This window comes from Carcharodon carcharias, chromosome 8 (assembly GCF_017639515.1).
Source record: "Carcharodon carcharias isolate sCarCar2 chromosome 8, sCarCar2.pri, whole genome shotgun sequence".
In the NCBI taxonomy this organism is placed as follows: Eukaryota; Metazoa; Chordata; class Chondrichthyes; order Lamniformes; family Lamnidae; genus Carcharodon; species Carcharodon carcharias.
The window spans coordinates 70,166,681-70,180,619 of NC_054474.1; the positions used below are offsets into that span (position 1 = coordinate 70,166,681).

The following is a 13,939-nucleotide window of genomic DNA, read 5'->3' on the forward strand; positions in this document are numbered from 1 at the left end:
GATTATTCTTGATTGTTAGTTAAATAGCATTTTTTCCATGTCTCATATGAGCATATGAATTAGGAGCAGGTGTAGGCCACTCGGCCCCTCAAACCTGCTCTGTCATTCAGTAAGATCATGGCTGATCTGATTATAATCTCAACTCCACTTTCCCGCCTACCCCCATAACTTTTCACCCCCTTGCTTATCAAGCAGCTATCTACCTTTGTCTTAAAAGTATTTAAAGACGCTGCTTCCTCCGCCTTTTGCTGAAGAGAGTTCCAAAGACTCACGACCCTCTGACAGAAAAAAAACTCTCCTCATCTCTGTCTTAAATGGGCGACCCCTTATTTTTAAACAGTGACCTCTAGTTCTAGATTCTCCCACAAGAGGAAACATCCTTTTCACATCCACCCTGTCAAGACAGACCCCTCAGGATCTTATAGGTTTCAATCAAGTCATCTCTTACTCTTCTAACCTCCAGCGGATACATGCCTAGTCTGTCGAACCTTTTATCATAAGAGAACGCTCCCATTCCAGTTATTAGTTTGCTAAACTTTCTCTGAACTGCTTCCAATGCAATTACATCCTTCCTTAAATAAGGAGACCAATAATGTACACAGTACTCCAGATGTGGTCTCACCAATGCCCTGTATAACTGAAGCATAAACTCCCTGCTTTTGTATTCAGTTCCTTGCAAAAAACAATAACTTCCTATAAGCTTTCCTAATTGCTTGCTGTACCTGCATATGTCTCAATATGCTTATAATTAGCAAACAGCAAGTATTCAAAGAACATTACTTGCTTTTTTATTGCTCCTATGATTTCTGTGCCGATTACTCACAGTGCCCTGGAGATTAGCCTTTAATTCCTGTAGACTCCAGGACAATCCTGGAGGGTTGTCAGTGCAAATGTCTTGTCACTGGTCATGGCTACATCTGCCTTTCCTCTTGAGTGTATCTCCTTGGTTTACAAAATCAAATATTCAGTGTTGATTCTAGCGATAATCATGGGGCCTACTCCTTACTGAGTCGAGAACATAGAGGAGACTGAACAAATGGAAATCAAATACAAGTGAAACTTTTTAAACCGGTCGAGACTCAGAATAAATTAAGCAGTTTCATCATGGTAGAGGATTCATGGAGCAGTCATTCAGCAGTCAGGCCACCTACAGTGCTGGGTTTAGAGTTTTTGTACATCATATGAGGAAAGCAGCCCTTCAGCCTTCCCCCTCCTTTCTAATCTAGCCACATAGTCCTAAGTAGCCTTTCTCCTCTTTCCTCTTTTCCCTACTCCCCTCTCACCATTGCACTTATACTTGTACAGTCCTGCAAGACCATAAGGTGTAGGGGCAGAAGAAGGCAGTTCGGCCCATCGAGTGCTCCGCCATTCAATGAGGTCATGGCTGATCTGATAATCTTCAACTCCACTTTCCTGCCTTTTCCCCATCCTCCTTGATTCCCTTACTGATTAAAAATCTGTCCATCTCAGCCTTGAATATACTTAATGACCTAGCCTCTACAGCGCTCTGCAGTAAAGAATTCCACAGATTCACTACCCTCTGAGAGAAGAAATTCCTCCTCATCTCCATTTTAAATGGGCGCCCCCTTACTCTGAGATTGTGCCCTCTGGTCCTGGACTCTCCCACAACCTCTCAGCATCTACCCTGTCAAGCCCTCTAAGAATCTTATATTTTTCAATAAGGTTGCCTCTCACTCTTCTAAACTCCAATGAGTATAGGCCCAAACTACTCGACCTCTCCTCATAAGAAAATCCCTCCATCCCCATGAACAACTCTAGTGAACCTTCTCTGGACTGCCTCCAATGCCAGTGTATTTTTGCTTAGATAAGGGGACCAAAACTGTTCACAGTATTATAAGTGTGGTCTAACTAGTGCCTTGTATAGTTTTAGCAAGACTTCCCTATTTTTATACTCCATTCCCTTTGAAATAAAGGTCAACATTCCATTTGCCTTCCCTATTATCTGTTGAACTTATTTGTTAGCTTCTTGTGATTCAAGCACAAGGATTCCCAAATCCCTCTGTGCTGCAGCCTTCATCACTCTTTCTCCATTTAAGTAATATTCAGCTCCTCTATTCTTCCTGACATTTTCCCACATTATATTCTATCTGTCACGTTTTTGTCCACTCACTTAACCTGCCTATATCACTCTGTAGACTCGTTGTGTCACCCTCACCACTTGCCTTCCCACCTATTTTTGTGTTATCCGCAAACTTGGCAATAGTACAATCATTTCCCTCATCCAATTCATTAATATATATTGTAAATAATTGTGGCCCCAGCACTGACCCCTGTGGCATTCCACTAGTTACAGGTTGCCATCCTGAAAGTGCCCTCCCTGTATCCCAACACTCTGTCTTCTATCAGTTAGCCAGCCCTCTATCTATGCTAATATACTACCCCTAACACCATGGACTCTTATCTTATTAAGTAGCCTTATGTGCAGTGTCTTAATCGAACGCCTTTTGGAAACCCAAATATATTACATCTATTGGTCCCCTATTATTTATCCTGCTTGTTACCTCCTCAAAGAATTCTAACAAATTTGGCAGGCTTGATTTCCCATTCCTGAAGCCATGCTGGTTCTGCTTGATTATAATATGCTTTTTAAATGCTCTTCTATTACATCCTTTATAATAGATTCTTAACATTTTTCCAATAACAGATGTTAAGCTAACTGGCCTATAGTTACCTGTTTTTTTTTGTCTCCCTCCCTTTTTGCATAAGGGTATTACATTGGCAGATTTCCAATCCTCTGGAACTTATCCAGAATCTAAGGATTCTTAGAAGATTACTACCAGTGCACCCACTATCTCTGCAGCTATTTCCTTTAATATCCTCGGTTGCAACCATCAGTTGTAGGTTACTTATCGACCTTTAGCCCCATTAGTTTCCCTAGTGCTTTTACTCTATTGATAGTTATTGTATTTTGAAACTTGGAAGTTGTCTTTTTAGCCCCTGCATAGTAGTTATTTACTCACTGATTATTCACTATCTACTCCCCTTCATTCACACCTGAATATGACTGACTGCACATGTCTAGTGATTCATCCTACTCAGTAGCATAGGAATGAACGATTATGGTGACATGGCTGCTTTATCTGGAACAAAAATTCTGATTTTATTTCCTTCACCTCCTCCGAGCAGGTGTGAACCCATGGCTGGTCATTGTGTGAGGCAGCAGCGGAGTGCTAGTGGCTGTCAGTCTGTTGCCTGAGGCAGTTTTGTTTAAATTGAGCATGATTTGTAGCAGTTCTTCACTATTTTATTTACAAATTTTATCCGTTTTAATTTTTTTCTCTTAAAAATTCTCAAAAATCTTTTTCTAGTCGTGTATTTTCTCACATCTTGCATTTTCCCCTCTTTTTTTCACTTTGATCTTCTAATAGACTTTGATCTGTGCTTCCCCCCTCAGCTGCTCATTGAAATAAGGTCTGTATTATTTTGCAATATTTTCTTTTTCCTTTTGTCTGATGACCAGAGGTTTATGAGCAAGAGCAAGTCATGTGAATTGTGGTGATTGATCTGTACATCTTTGGTTGTGAGATTCCCAGCTGCCAAGTTTCCTGTTGTGCTATTCAATTCCCAGCCTATCCATAGTTTCCCTTCCATTCCTTCCTGATCACTCTCTTTGAACTTCCTTTAGATGACTGAGTTTCTGAGCCATGCTGCTCCCTGTGTTCATTCAGACAACCTCCAGTGCTGGGGAGACCCAAATCAAAGGCAGTACTGATCCTGCCTGACAATTAAGTGTAGATCAGCTGAAATTTCCATCACTTTAATGCTGTCAAAGCCAGAAACCCTTGACTACAACTCTCATTGGCACCTGCACGTCTCTGACAAGATAAATCAACCTTCCAGGTGAAAGAAAAACAAAAAACTGCGGATGCTGGAAATCCAAAACAAAAACAGAATTACCTGGAAAAACTCAGCAGGTCTGGCAGCATCGGCGGAGAAGAACAAAGTTGACGTTTCGAGTCCTCATGACCCTTCAACAGAACAGGTGATATCTCAGACCACATAGAACAGAAGAATTAGGAGCAGGAGTAGGCCATTTAACTGATGGCCGATCTGCTACCTTAACTCCATCTTCCTGTACTATCCTCATATCTCTTTATTCCCTTTGGCCTGAATTTTTTCCTTGTCAGGCGGGCTCAGCGGGAACAGGCGGGGGCAGTCGGGGAGCCGACTGCCACTCACAATCAGCTCCGTAATGCGATTTCATATGGGCGGGTCAATTAAGGCCTGCCCTGCGTGAATCGTGAGCGGGAGCCCTGAGCGCAACCTGTACGGGTGGGGGAAGGAGGGAGAGTGGGCCTGGTGCGCTGTTCACGCATGCACAAGAAGGAGCCCTTCAATCCCCCTGAAGCACGGAGCTGCCTCAGGGAGATTGAAGCACTTTTTAAAAAAAAATGGACATTAAAAGTTTAATGAAACATGTTCCATCTCATGTGACTGTGGAAGGGCAGAGTCAACTTAAAGCTAATTAGCTCGTTAATGGCCTTAATAGATCTTTCAGTTATTGGCGGGCGCGCAGCCAACTCTGGCACGCCGAATGAAATGTCATGCAAGTGCGCGATGATGTCGGGTGCACGCCTGACGCCATCGCGCGTCACATTACGCTCGGGCATGTCGGTCGTGTGCCCGCACGCCAACGGTAAATTCTGGCCATGGTATCTGAAAATCTATCGATTTCTGTCTTGAATACACTTGGTCCCCTCATCGAGGTCATTGATATAGATTGTAAATAGTTGAGGTCCAAGTATAGATCCTATGGTATCCCCAATAGTTAAAGTCTGCCAACCAGAAAATGATTCTGTCTGTTAACAAAACCTCAATCCATGTTAATATTGTCCCATGAGGCCTAATTTTGTGTAACAACTTACTGTGCACCACCTATTGAACTCTTTTTGAAAATCCAGATACATTACATCCACTGGTTTCCATTATCTACCCTGCTCATCATTATCTCAAAAAAAATTCATAGATTTGTCTCACAATTTCCTTTCATAAATCTGTGTTGACTCTGCTTAATTATATCGGCCCAGGTTTTGCAGTCAGTGCTGAAGCAAGGATGGTTTGCCCCTCACCTGACAGCATCAAATCAAGGGCCTGTTTTGGCATGTGCCAGCAAGCAGGTAAGGAACCAATCACATTAATTTTCACACAGCAAACCAGCAAGTTAAAAGCACTTAATATCCTTTACTTTTAAGTTAAATTTTCAGATAGTGAAATGAATCAATTGGATTAAGATAGAAGTTACAATAAAGAAACTTTGAAACAAAATTAACAAGTGTAGATTTTTTTCCATTATGGAAAAATTTGACAATCTAAATATAAAATTTGTTTTTCAGGGCTAGTGAGGGTCTTAATAGTTGTTGTGAAGTTAACATGCCACTTACACTTCATTCAACAAAGCATAACTTTTTTCAAGAGTTATTAGAGCAAGATTAACAGTGTAGTAGTCAAATCATGGAGATTACATCCTAGGGGAACCTCCGTGGCATGGAGGAGCCTATACTCACAGACAGCACCTTCTGATTTCTGCATTATTTTGCGCATGCGCGGACTCCCAAAATTGCTGTCAGAATCTGGAATATTGATGATGAACGCTAACAGTTTTGCAGGCATTACCACAGCAAAATCTGGGCCCTTCTGATTTTCTAAGTGCCTCGTTACCACTTCCCTAATGATAAATTCTAGCATTTTCCCTACTACTGATGTTTCCCACGAGCCTATATTTTCCTGGGCGAGAACTTTCTCTGCGATCGGTTGCGTGCCGTCATTTTGCGTGGGTGGGCCAATTAAGGCCCGCCCAGCATGACGCGCACCCGGAAGCGCTCAGAGCTACCTGTGCGGGTGGGGGAAGGAGGGAGAGTCGGGGCGTGCGCTCTTTCATGCATGCGCGTGGAAGAGCGCAAAAATCTCCCTGAGACACAGAAGCTGCTTCAGGGAGATTAATTTAAGTGTGAAAAATTGAAAAAAAGAAAGAAAAAATATTCAGACATGTCCCCTCATGTGACATTGTGGGACATGTTTATCAATTTACAGAACCATTTTATTAAATTAATAAAGCCTTCATGAAACCTCATCCCACCCGTGGATGAGGTTCCATGAAAAATACGAAAGCTGCCTGGGCTCTTCACCTGCGGGCAGCCCTTACAAGTGCCTTAATTAGTTGATTAATGGCCTTAATAGGCCTTTGACAGTTCAGCAGGGGCGCAGCCAACTCCAGTGCATGCCCGCCGAACTGAAGATCGGAATGACGCGCAGCGACTTCGGGACACACGCCTGACGTCACCGCGTGTCATTTTAGGTGTTGAAGTGTGGGGCCTGCCCCCACTCATTGACCAGAAGATTCAGGCCCTGTTTTTTTTTTTCCAATTACTTCTTTTTTGAATAGCATGGTTATGTTTGCTACCTTCTAATCCATGAGGACTGTTTTAGAATCTGTGGAATTCTGGAAGATCAAAGTCAACGCATTCACTATGTTGCTACTTCTTTTAAAACCTTAAGGTGTAGGCTATCTAATCCAGGGGCCCTGTCAACTTTTAGTGAACTTAATTTTTCCAATACTATTTCTTTAATAATAGCAATTTCTTTAAGTTCATCATTCTTGGTTCCACACTATTTTTGGAATGTTTTTTGGTGAAGACAGATACAAAGCATTCCTTCGTTTCTGCCATTTCTTTATTCCCCCAAAGTAATTTCTGCTGTCTCTGCCTGTAAGGGGCCCACATTTACTTTCACTAATTTCTTCTCACAAACTATAGAAGCTTTCACAGTTAGTTTCTGCCTCTTGCCAGTGTACTCTCATTCTTTTTTCTCCATTAATTTCTTGGTCAGTCTTTGCTGAACTTCAAAATCTTCCCGAGCCTCAGGCTTCCTATTATCTTTGGCAACATTATAACTCTCTTCCTTTAATTTAATGCCATCTTTAACTCCTCTTGTTAACCATGGTTGGGCCACTATTCCTGTGGGTATTTTATTCCTCGAGGGAAATATATATTTGTTGTAAATTATGAAGTGAATATGTGCCATGCTTATCTACAGTTATACTGTTAAGTTAGTTTCCCAATCTACCTTAGCCAGTTCTCCCCCCATAAGTATGTAGTTTGCTTTGTTCAGATTTATGACCCTAGTTTTGGACTCAACTAAATCTGACTCAAACTTAATAGAGAATTCATAAGATGATGATCATTCTTCCCTACAAGCTCCTTTACTACAAGGTTATTAATCAACCCTTTTTCATTGCACAATTGGGCCAAAATTAGCCTGTTTCCCAGTTGGTTCCTTGTCAGACTGATCTTGAAAACTATCTTGTATACATTCCATGAATTTAGCCTCCACACAATTTGGTTTGCCCAGTCTCTATGAAGATTAATGTCTCCCATAATTAATGTATTATCCTTATGACATGCACCTCTAATTTTCTGATTTTTACTCTTCCTGACATTACTCATACTGTTTGGTGGGGTTAGCCTACATAGGAGAGTAGCCCCTTTGTTTCCTGCTCCTTGTTTCTTAGCTCCACTCAAAATGATCCTACATCTTCATTTTTAAAGCCATGATCCTTCCTCTCTATTACCTTTCGTCCATCCTTTATTATCAAAGCCACCCCTTCTGCATTTGCAATTTGTCTAAAATCCAACTATCCTGGAGCATTTAGGGGAGATTTTTCTCCCCGTCGGGGTTTTGGGCGAGAGCGGGCGTACACACAGCCGATTGCCGCCCGTGATCGGCTGCGCACCACCATTTTATGTGGGCGGGCCAATGGAGGCTCGCCTAGCGTGACACGCTTCCTGTGCGGGCGGGGGGTGGGGGCGGGGGAGGAGGCTGAGTCAGGGCCTGCTCTCTTTCGCGTATGAGCTGCCTCAGGGAGATCAGTTTGAGTTTCAAAAATGTTAATAAAGAAAGAAAAAAATTAGGACATGTCCCCTCATGTGAATTTTAATGAAAATCTTTATTTCACTTATAAATGTAACCTCATCCCGCCCGTGGATAATATGATAAATGTGAAGGCCGCCTGGGCTCGTCGCCTGCCCGCCAACCTTAAGGTTGTAGGGCAGCTATGTTAAGTGGTTTAATTAGTTGTTAAGTGGCCTTAATAGGCCTTTGACAGTTCGGCAGGTGTGCAGCTGACTCTGATGTGCGCCCGCTGAACTGAAAATTGGAATGACACGTGGTGACGTCAGGACACATGCCTGTCACCCCGCGTCATTTTATGCGTTGCCAAGCTGAAGATTCTGGCCTTAGCTCCCTCACTCTTCAGCCAAATCATGGCTATTAAATCAAATCAAATCAGTACTTCTACCTGTGCTATTAATTTATCTACTTTCTTGTGAATGCTTCATGCATTAAAATAAAGGGCCCTTATCTTTAATATTTTTTCTATTTTTCTGTGTTTTCATCTTAATGTAAAGTGCCTTTGTTAGCTTTACTGAGCTCTCTCTCCCTTCCCAACACATTTTGCTTATTTTTACCGCAATTGCAATTCTGCAGGTGTAGAACCTAGGATTATTCCTTGCTCCTGACCTGAATTATCTTCTCACACTTATATTTTGCTACTAAGGCAGGTTTTATTCACCTTTACAGGATTGCATGCCACTACCTCCTCCCCAAATGCTGTTGCAGCTCTTTAAGCTAGTCTCTGCCATCAGAAATTAAAACTGCTCCAATATCCCATTACCATCAGCTGCAGGAAATCACCCCACTCCACTATCGAGCAGTTTCCAAACTCCACTAGCTGATTTGAAAATCCTTGCCCTCACCTCAAAGCCTTCTATAGTGTTACCCCATCCTACCCTGGCAATCTCTAGCTATTCGTTGCTGCATGCACTTCCCCAGCTCTGAGGGCTAGTCACCTTGCATCCTGCACTCCCTCCAGTCCACTCTTTCAGCCAGCACTTCCCTACCCTCGGTAACTCAAACTCTGTCATGTCACCCTCCCCACTGCCTTTGAAACCCTCCTGTTTAAATAAGCTTACAGCATTTTTCCTGATCTCTCTCTCTTGGCATCCATTCTTTCCCTCTGATCTATAAAACATCTTGGAAGTGTCCTTCTATGCATGAGGAGACTGTGGAAATAGAAGCTGTTGTAGAGGGGAAATAAGCAACGCAAGCTGTGAAAAATGTGCTTTTTTTAGTAACATTATTTTTCTTTTCTTCCATATCACAGTTGCAGCCTGTGATCTTGTTGCAAATAAATCCGTCTTAAAGATGAAAGTGTTGGTCTATCTTTGCTTTTGATGTTGATTTGTTCTGCATTTGGTTGTGGTTCTGACTGGCTCCGTATGAATTTTTTTTTAAGCAAATCTGTCTACCAAAATGGCACCTGTTAGTTTAAATTGTGGGGCATTAGTTTTTACAGTGCTGGTATCTGTATTCAAGTTACATGTCCATACTACCTAAATTAGCTTGACTGAAGAGGCCCGAGATGAACAAAACCACTAAGCCTCGTATTACTTGTGATGAGCTAAATTTGGAACCATGGAGGGGTTAGTGAGGTGACTTGGTGATTACAGGATTAAATGTGGAAATAGCTACTTATAATGGTGCTACTGACCTTCGAGCTCAGAGTTTTACAATTCTCTCTGCTTCAAGAAGCAGAAACTGCCATTTGTAAACGAGAGGCTCTTTTAAGGACTGAGAAAAAATATGGGTAAGTAAGTCTGTTTTATACTGTTCTCTTTCCCTACCCCAAGGGTCAGTTAAATGATTGCATATTTTGCTATACAATTCATATCACTGTTGCCTCGGTGTTAGCATGGGGATTTCCAGGTGGCTATTTGACAGAATTGACTCATTTGTTCTACTAAGGGCCCGGATTTTCCATGCCCACTGGTGTCGGGCATGTTTGGTGGCGTGAGTGGACAATATGGCAAGAAGGCCAAAAATCAGCTTTACGACATCGTGAAACCAGTTTGCAATCGTCCACGCAACCCGTTGATGGAGGGCCATGTTCCCTGCCATTGGACGTTGGGAACCCCATTGTAATACATCTGCATATGATTATAAGGCCAGCCCACGGGACTCATCTATTCCGCACCCCCTCCCCCACCCGCCCCCCCTGGATCATCCACCCATGTCAATGGGAAAACATGCTGACATGTTTCACAACAGCATATATAAGGCGTGCACCTGGTGAGCTCCACTTTGCTTGGGACATCAAGGTTTGTTTGCCGACCTTGCTTTGGTCAGAACTCACAGTCATCAGCACCAGGCTTCACAGACAGCACCACATCACTTTTAGGGAGGCTCACGGGCAGGTCTCTACCTACCAGATCAGCCGTATGTGGGTGGCTTAGAGGACATCACAGCAGGCCTCCATGGCATCCAAAAGGCGCTCAAAGGCTGCAGTCTTCTTGCCTTTCGGGGCCATGTCTTCTTTGCAGCAGTCCTGGGCTGGAAGCATTGAGTATGGCTGTATTTTAAATGTGATGCTTGGCGTGATGAAGTGGTGAGGTGATGGTATGGCAGGCGAATCAGAGCCCACCCGCCATAGAAACGGCATGTATCCTGGGAATGCATAATTAATGCGGTGGTTTGGGCTGATATGGCATGAAAAGCCACCATTGCAGCCGTTTGGTAAAACATTGGGGGGGAAGTTCAGGAGCGAGCGTGTGCAGGCGCGCCTCCGATCGGCAGCCTCAATAGGGGGCACACAGCCATTTTAAGTGGGCGGGCCAATTAAGGCCTGCCCAGTGTGACGTCCGCCAGGAAGCACTATGCGCTCCCTGTGCAGGCGGGGGAGGGGGATTCCCTAAGCCGAGAGTACGCTCTTCTGTGCATGCACGTGAAAGAGCTCACTCATCTCCTTGAGGCTAAATGCTGCCTCAGGGAGATCAGTGCCAAATTCAAAAATGTGAAATATAGACAAATAAAATTTCCCTGACATGTCCCCTCATAGGACATTGTCACATGAGTTGGGACATGTACATCACTTTTAATTCAACTTTTATTACATTTTTAAAAACCTACATGAAACCTCATCCCGCCGGTGGATGAGGTTTCATGCTTTTTCTGAAGCCCGCCAGGGCTCCCGGCCAGCCCGCCAACCTTAAGGTTGGATAGGCAAGTCCTTTAGCCACTTCAATTAGTTTTTAAACGGCCAAAATTTGAATGACGCGGGGTGTTGTCGGGAGTTCTGCCTGACATCATCCTGCGTCATTTTACGCATCAGCGAGTGGGTCCCGCCCCCGCTCGACGAACTCAATATCCTGCCCATTGTTTTCCCTGCCCGTGACTGCACTTAGTGCAAATCTGGGATGTTTCCGCCCAAGGAGATATTTTTAATAGATGCTGGTCCCTCCTGGTGTCTTTATGAATGTCTTGTGCTTTATAATATCCACTTGCTCGATCCATAAGTAGCATTGAAGAGGAGCCTCTGATAGTTCTGCTTCCCATTCATAAGGTATCTATCACATGTACTGTGGGAAGGAGTTGAATGGAAAAGCGATATTGCCTTTTTAAAATTTCTTTCCTTAGGCCCTCATTTTGTTCTGCAAGCCTCCGTCACTTCTAATTTCTCTTCTGATTGGATGCTTCCATTGTTCTTTCACTGCAAAGTACTTTGACTCATTCTATACACAAAACAATATTTCTATATATGCAAGTAGTTGTTGCTGAGTAAAATAGATCATGTCAAATACAAGTAATAGTGCCCCTCTGATGTGTTGCCTAATTACCTGTTCACATGAGTCTGACAAAAAATGTTCAAAAAACATTGAAGGCAACCTTAGTGCCTTCTCAGGATAACATGGCATATACCAGGCTTCTTTCTAGCTTGACATATAAACAGAAAATGCCAGAAACACTCAGTAGATCAGGCAGCATCCATGGAGAGGGAAAGACTAACGTTTCAGATTGACTTTTCACCATATCTTTCTGGTCTTGTATTATATGATTCATCCAGCCATTGGAGAAGCCAGAGTTTGCTTCTTTTGCTGCTCCTATGCTTTAGGGAGAGACATTACGGGCTGAATTTCCGCTGCTGAGTCAGGAGCGCAGAATCGGAAAAAATCCCGACTTTGCAAACCCAACTCGGGAGAAAGTACACTGACCCTTCAGATTTTTGCTCTGGGACGGGTAGAAGCTAACAGGAACTGGACCCGCCAACCCCGGAAACAGATCGGAGGAAGCCACAAGGGCTGTTGGGTGGGCTGGTTAAAAGGCCCATCTTGGTGCTCTGGGACTTTGTCCCAGTTACAATGAAAGTAATAAAACAAAAAACACTCACCCTTCACACTCTCTCACCAACCCCCCCTTCCCCCACATACTGCCCATGCCTCATCCTTGCTAACACATGGCCACCCCCACCCACTGCCTATGGCCCCCTCAGATCGTTCATGCCAATCCATGCCCCTCTACCCAACTCCATGCACTTTTACATATGCAGCTGCCTCCGTGAACCACGGATGTGCAAAGTGCAATCCGTCCCCTGCCCACCTGTTCCCCAGCAAAAATAGTCGATGCCGGGTTTGGGGGTGGGACTTCCAGAATTGGGACTCTGGTGCCATTTTGGTTAAGGTGTGGAGCCCTTCCAACTTTCAAAAGTTCAGGTCTATGTTTCTGGCTTACTTTTTTCACAACCTGAGGTTACCTTAAATTTCTGCAAGGAATCTACTGTTCTCCCACAAGGCCAGCAAAATTCTCGGAGAAACTTTGGTAACCACCATTTCCGCTGTTTTTTGCTGTGTTTCCACTGAAGTTGCAGCAGGAGATGGGGCTAACTCAGCAGAGCTTTGACCCCCTCCCTCCCCACCCCCACAAACATTTGCTACATTAGTTATGTTTTTTATCTCTTACACCCAGTAGGTAACAAATTAATCTACTGCATCCAGCCTTCCCACTATTGTCCCTTAGCTTCATAGTGATGTGAAAACCTGGCTGGAGTCTAGATGATATGATCTGAAAAATGCCCAAGGTTTCACCCAACCTTGACTTTGGTTCACAGTGTTTCTCCTTCATTTCCCTTCTCCCCACCATTAATTAACCTGGCCCAAATTTTAATCGAAACCAAGATTTTCCTAATCTCTGTGCCTAATTTCCAGGCCAAGCAGTGTCCTTGCCCACTGTGCTATTTACTGGCCTTTTAACTGCCTGTGTGTCCTCTTCAGCCGCAAGCTCAGCTTCTGCCCACCACCCTCTCCTCTCCAGTACAAACATTTTACTGGTCACCAAAGCCTATCAGCTGTTGAATCCCTCATTCACACCTTTGTCACATGCAGGCTTTACTATTACAATGCTCTGCTCCCTGAACTTGAGCTCATTCAAAACTCTTGCTGGCTATTCTCCAGGTTGCACTACATCCTGCTTGCTGTCTTCGCTGACCTACATTGTCTGCCAATCCCTCCGATGAACCATTTACTATTCTCATCCGTGGATCTAAATCCCCTCCTTCATGACCTCACCCCTCTGTCACTCTCTAACCACCTCCAGCTCTACATTTGACCCGTTATCCCCCACCTGATCCCCTGAGGTCACCGTTCCTGAGTCAGGTTTCTCCTCCCTTCACCCCGCCTTTGGATTTTGCAACATCAGCCAGCAAGGACCAGTGCCCTGGGTCTCCTCTTGTAAACATTTCCATTTCTTCTCTCCTGTTTCTCCTGTCAGGATACTGCTTCCAGTTTTAGGTATTGTCTCCTGCTTTGTTTCATGGTTCACTTTGTCCCTTCCCCTTTTATGTCTGTAACATGTCTTGGTACATAATAGAAGTCATTTTGCTCCTTTACTTTAAGGCAGCTGTACACCTCCTCCCTTTGTGCAGATGCCATGCAGTGCATTAAACTGATTGGCAGACACTCCTTGTCCTACATTGTTTCTTTGTCTTTTATTTTCTGTTCCTTTTTTGGGAGCAGAATTCCTCTTCCCCAGGCTGAATGATTACATTAAATTGAGAAAGCCCTGCAAAATCACAAGATGGATTTTCCCTCTGAAC

General features: G+C 43.7%; 1 protein-coding gene across 3 annotated transcripts in view; it reads left to right on the forward strand.

Annotated features, from left to right (window-relative positions):
* n4bp3 (NEDD4 binding protein 3) overlaps positions 1–13,939 on the forward strand; it is a 121,088-nt gene that overhangs the window by 77,837 nt on the left and 29,312 nt on the right. Inside the window, exon 2 of one of the 3 annotated variants that reach the window (XM_041193893.1) lies at positions 5,049–5,138. The exons of the other annotated variants lie outside the window; for them this stretch is intronic. The gene's annotated coding sequence lies outside the window, so the exon portion shown is untranslated. The remainder of the gene's footprint in view (positions 1–5,048; positions 5,139–13,939) is intronic. 3 annotated transcript variants of the gene reach the window in all.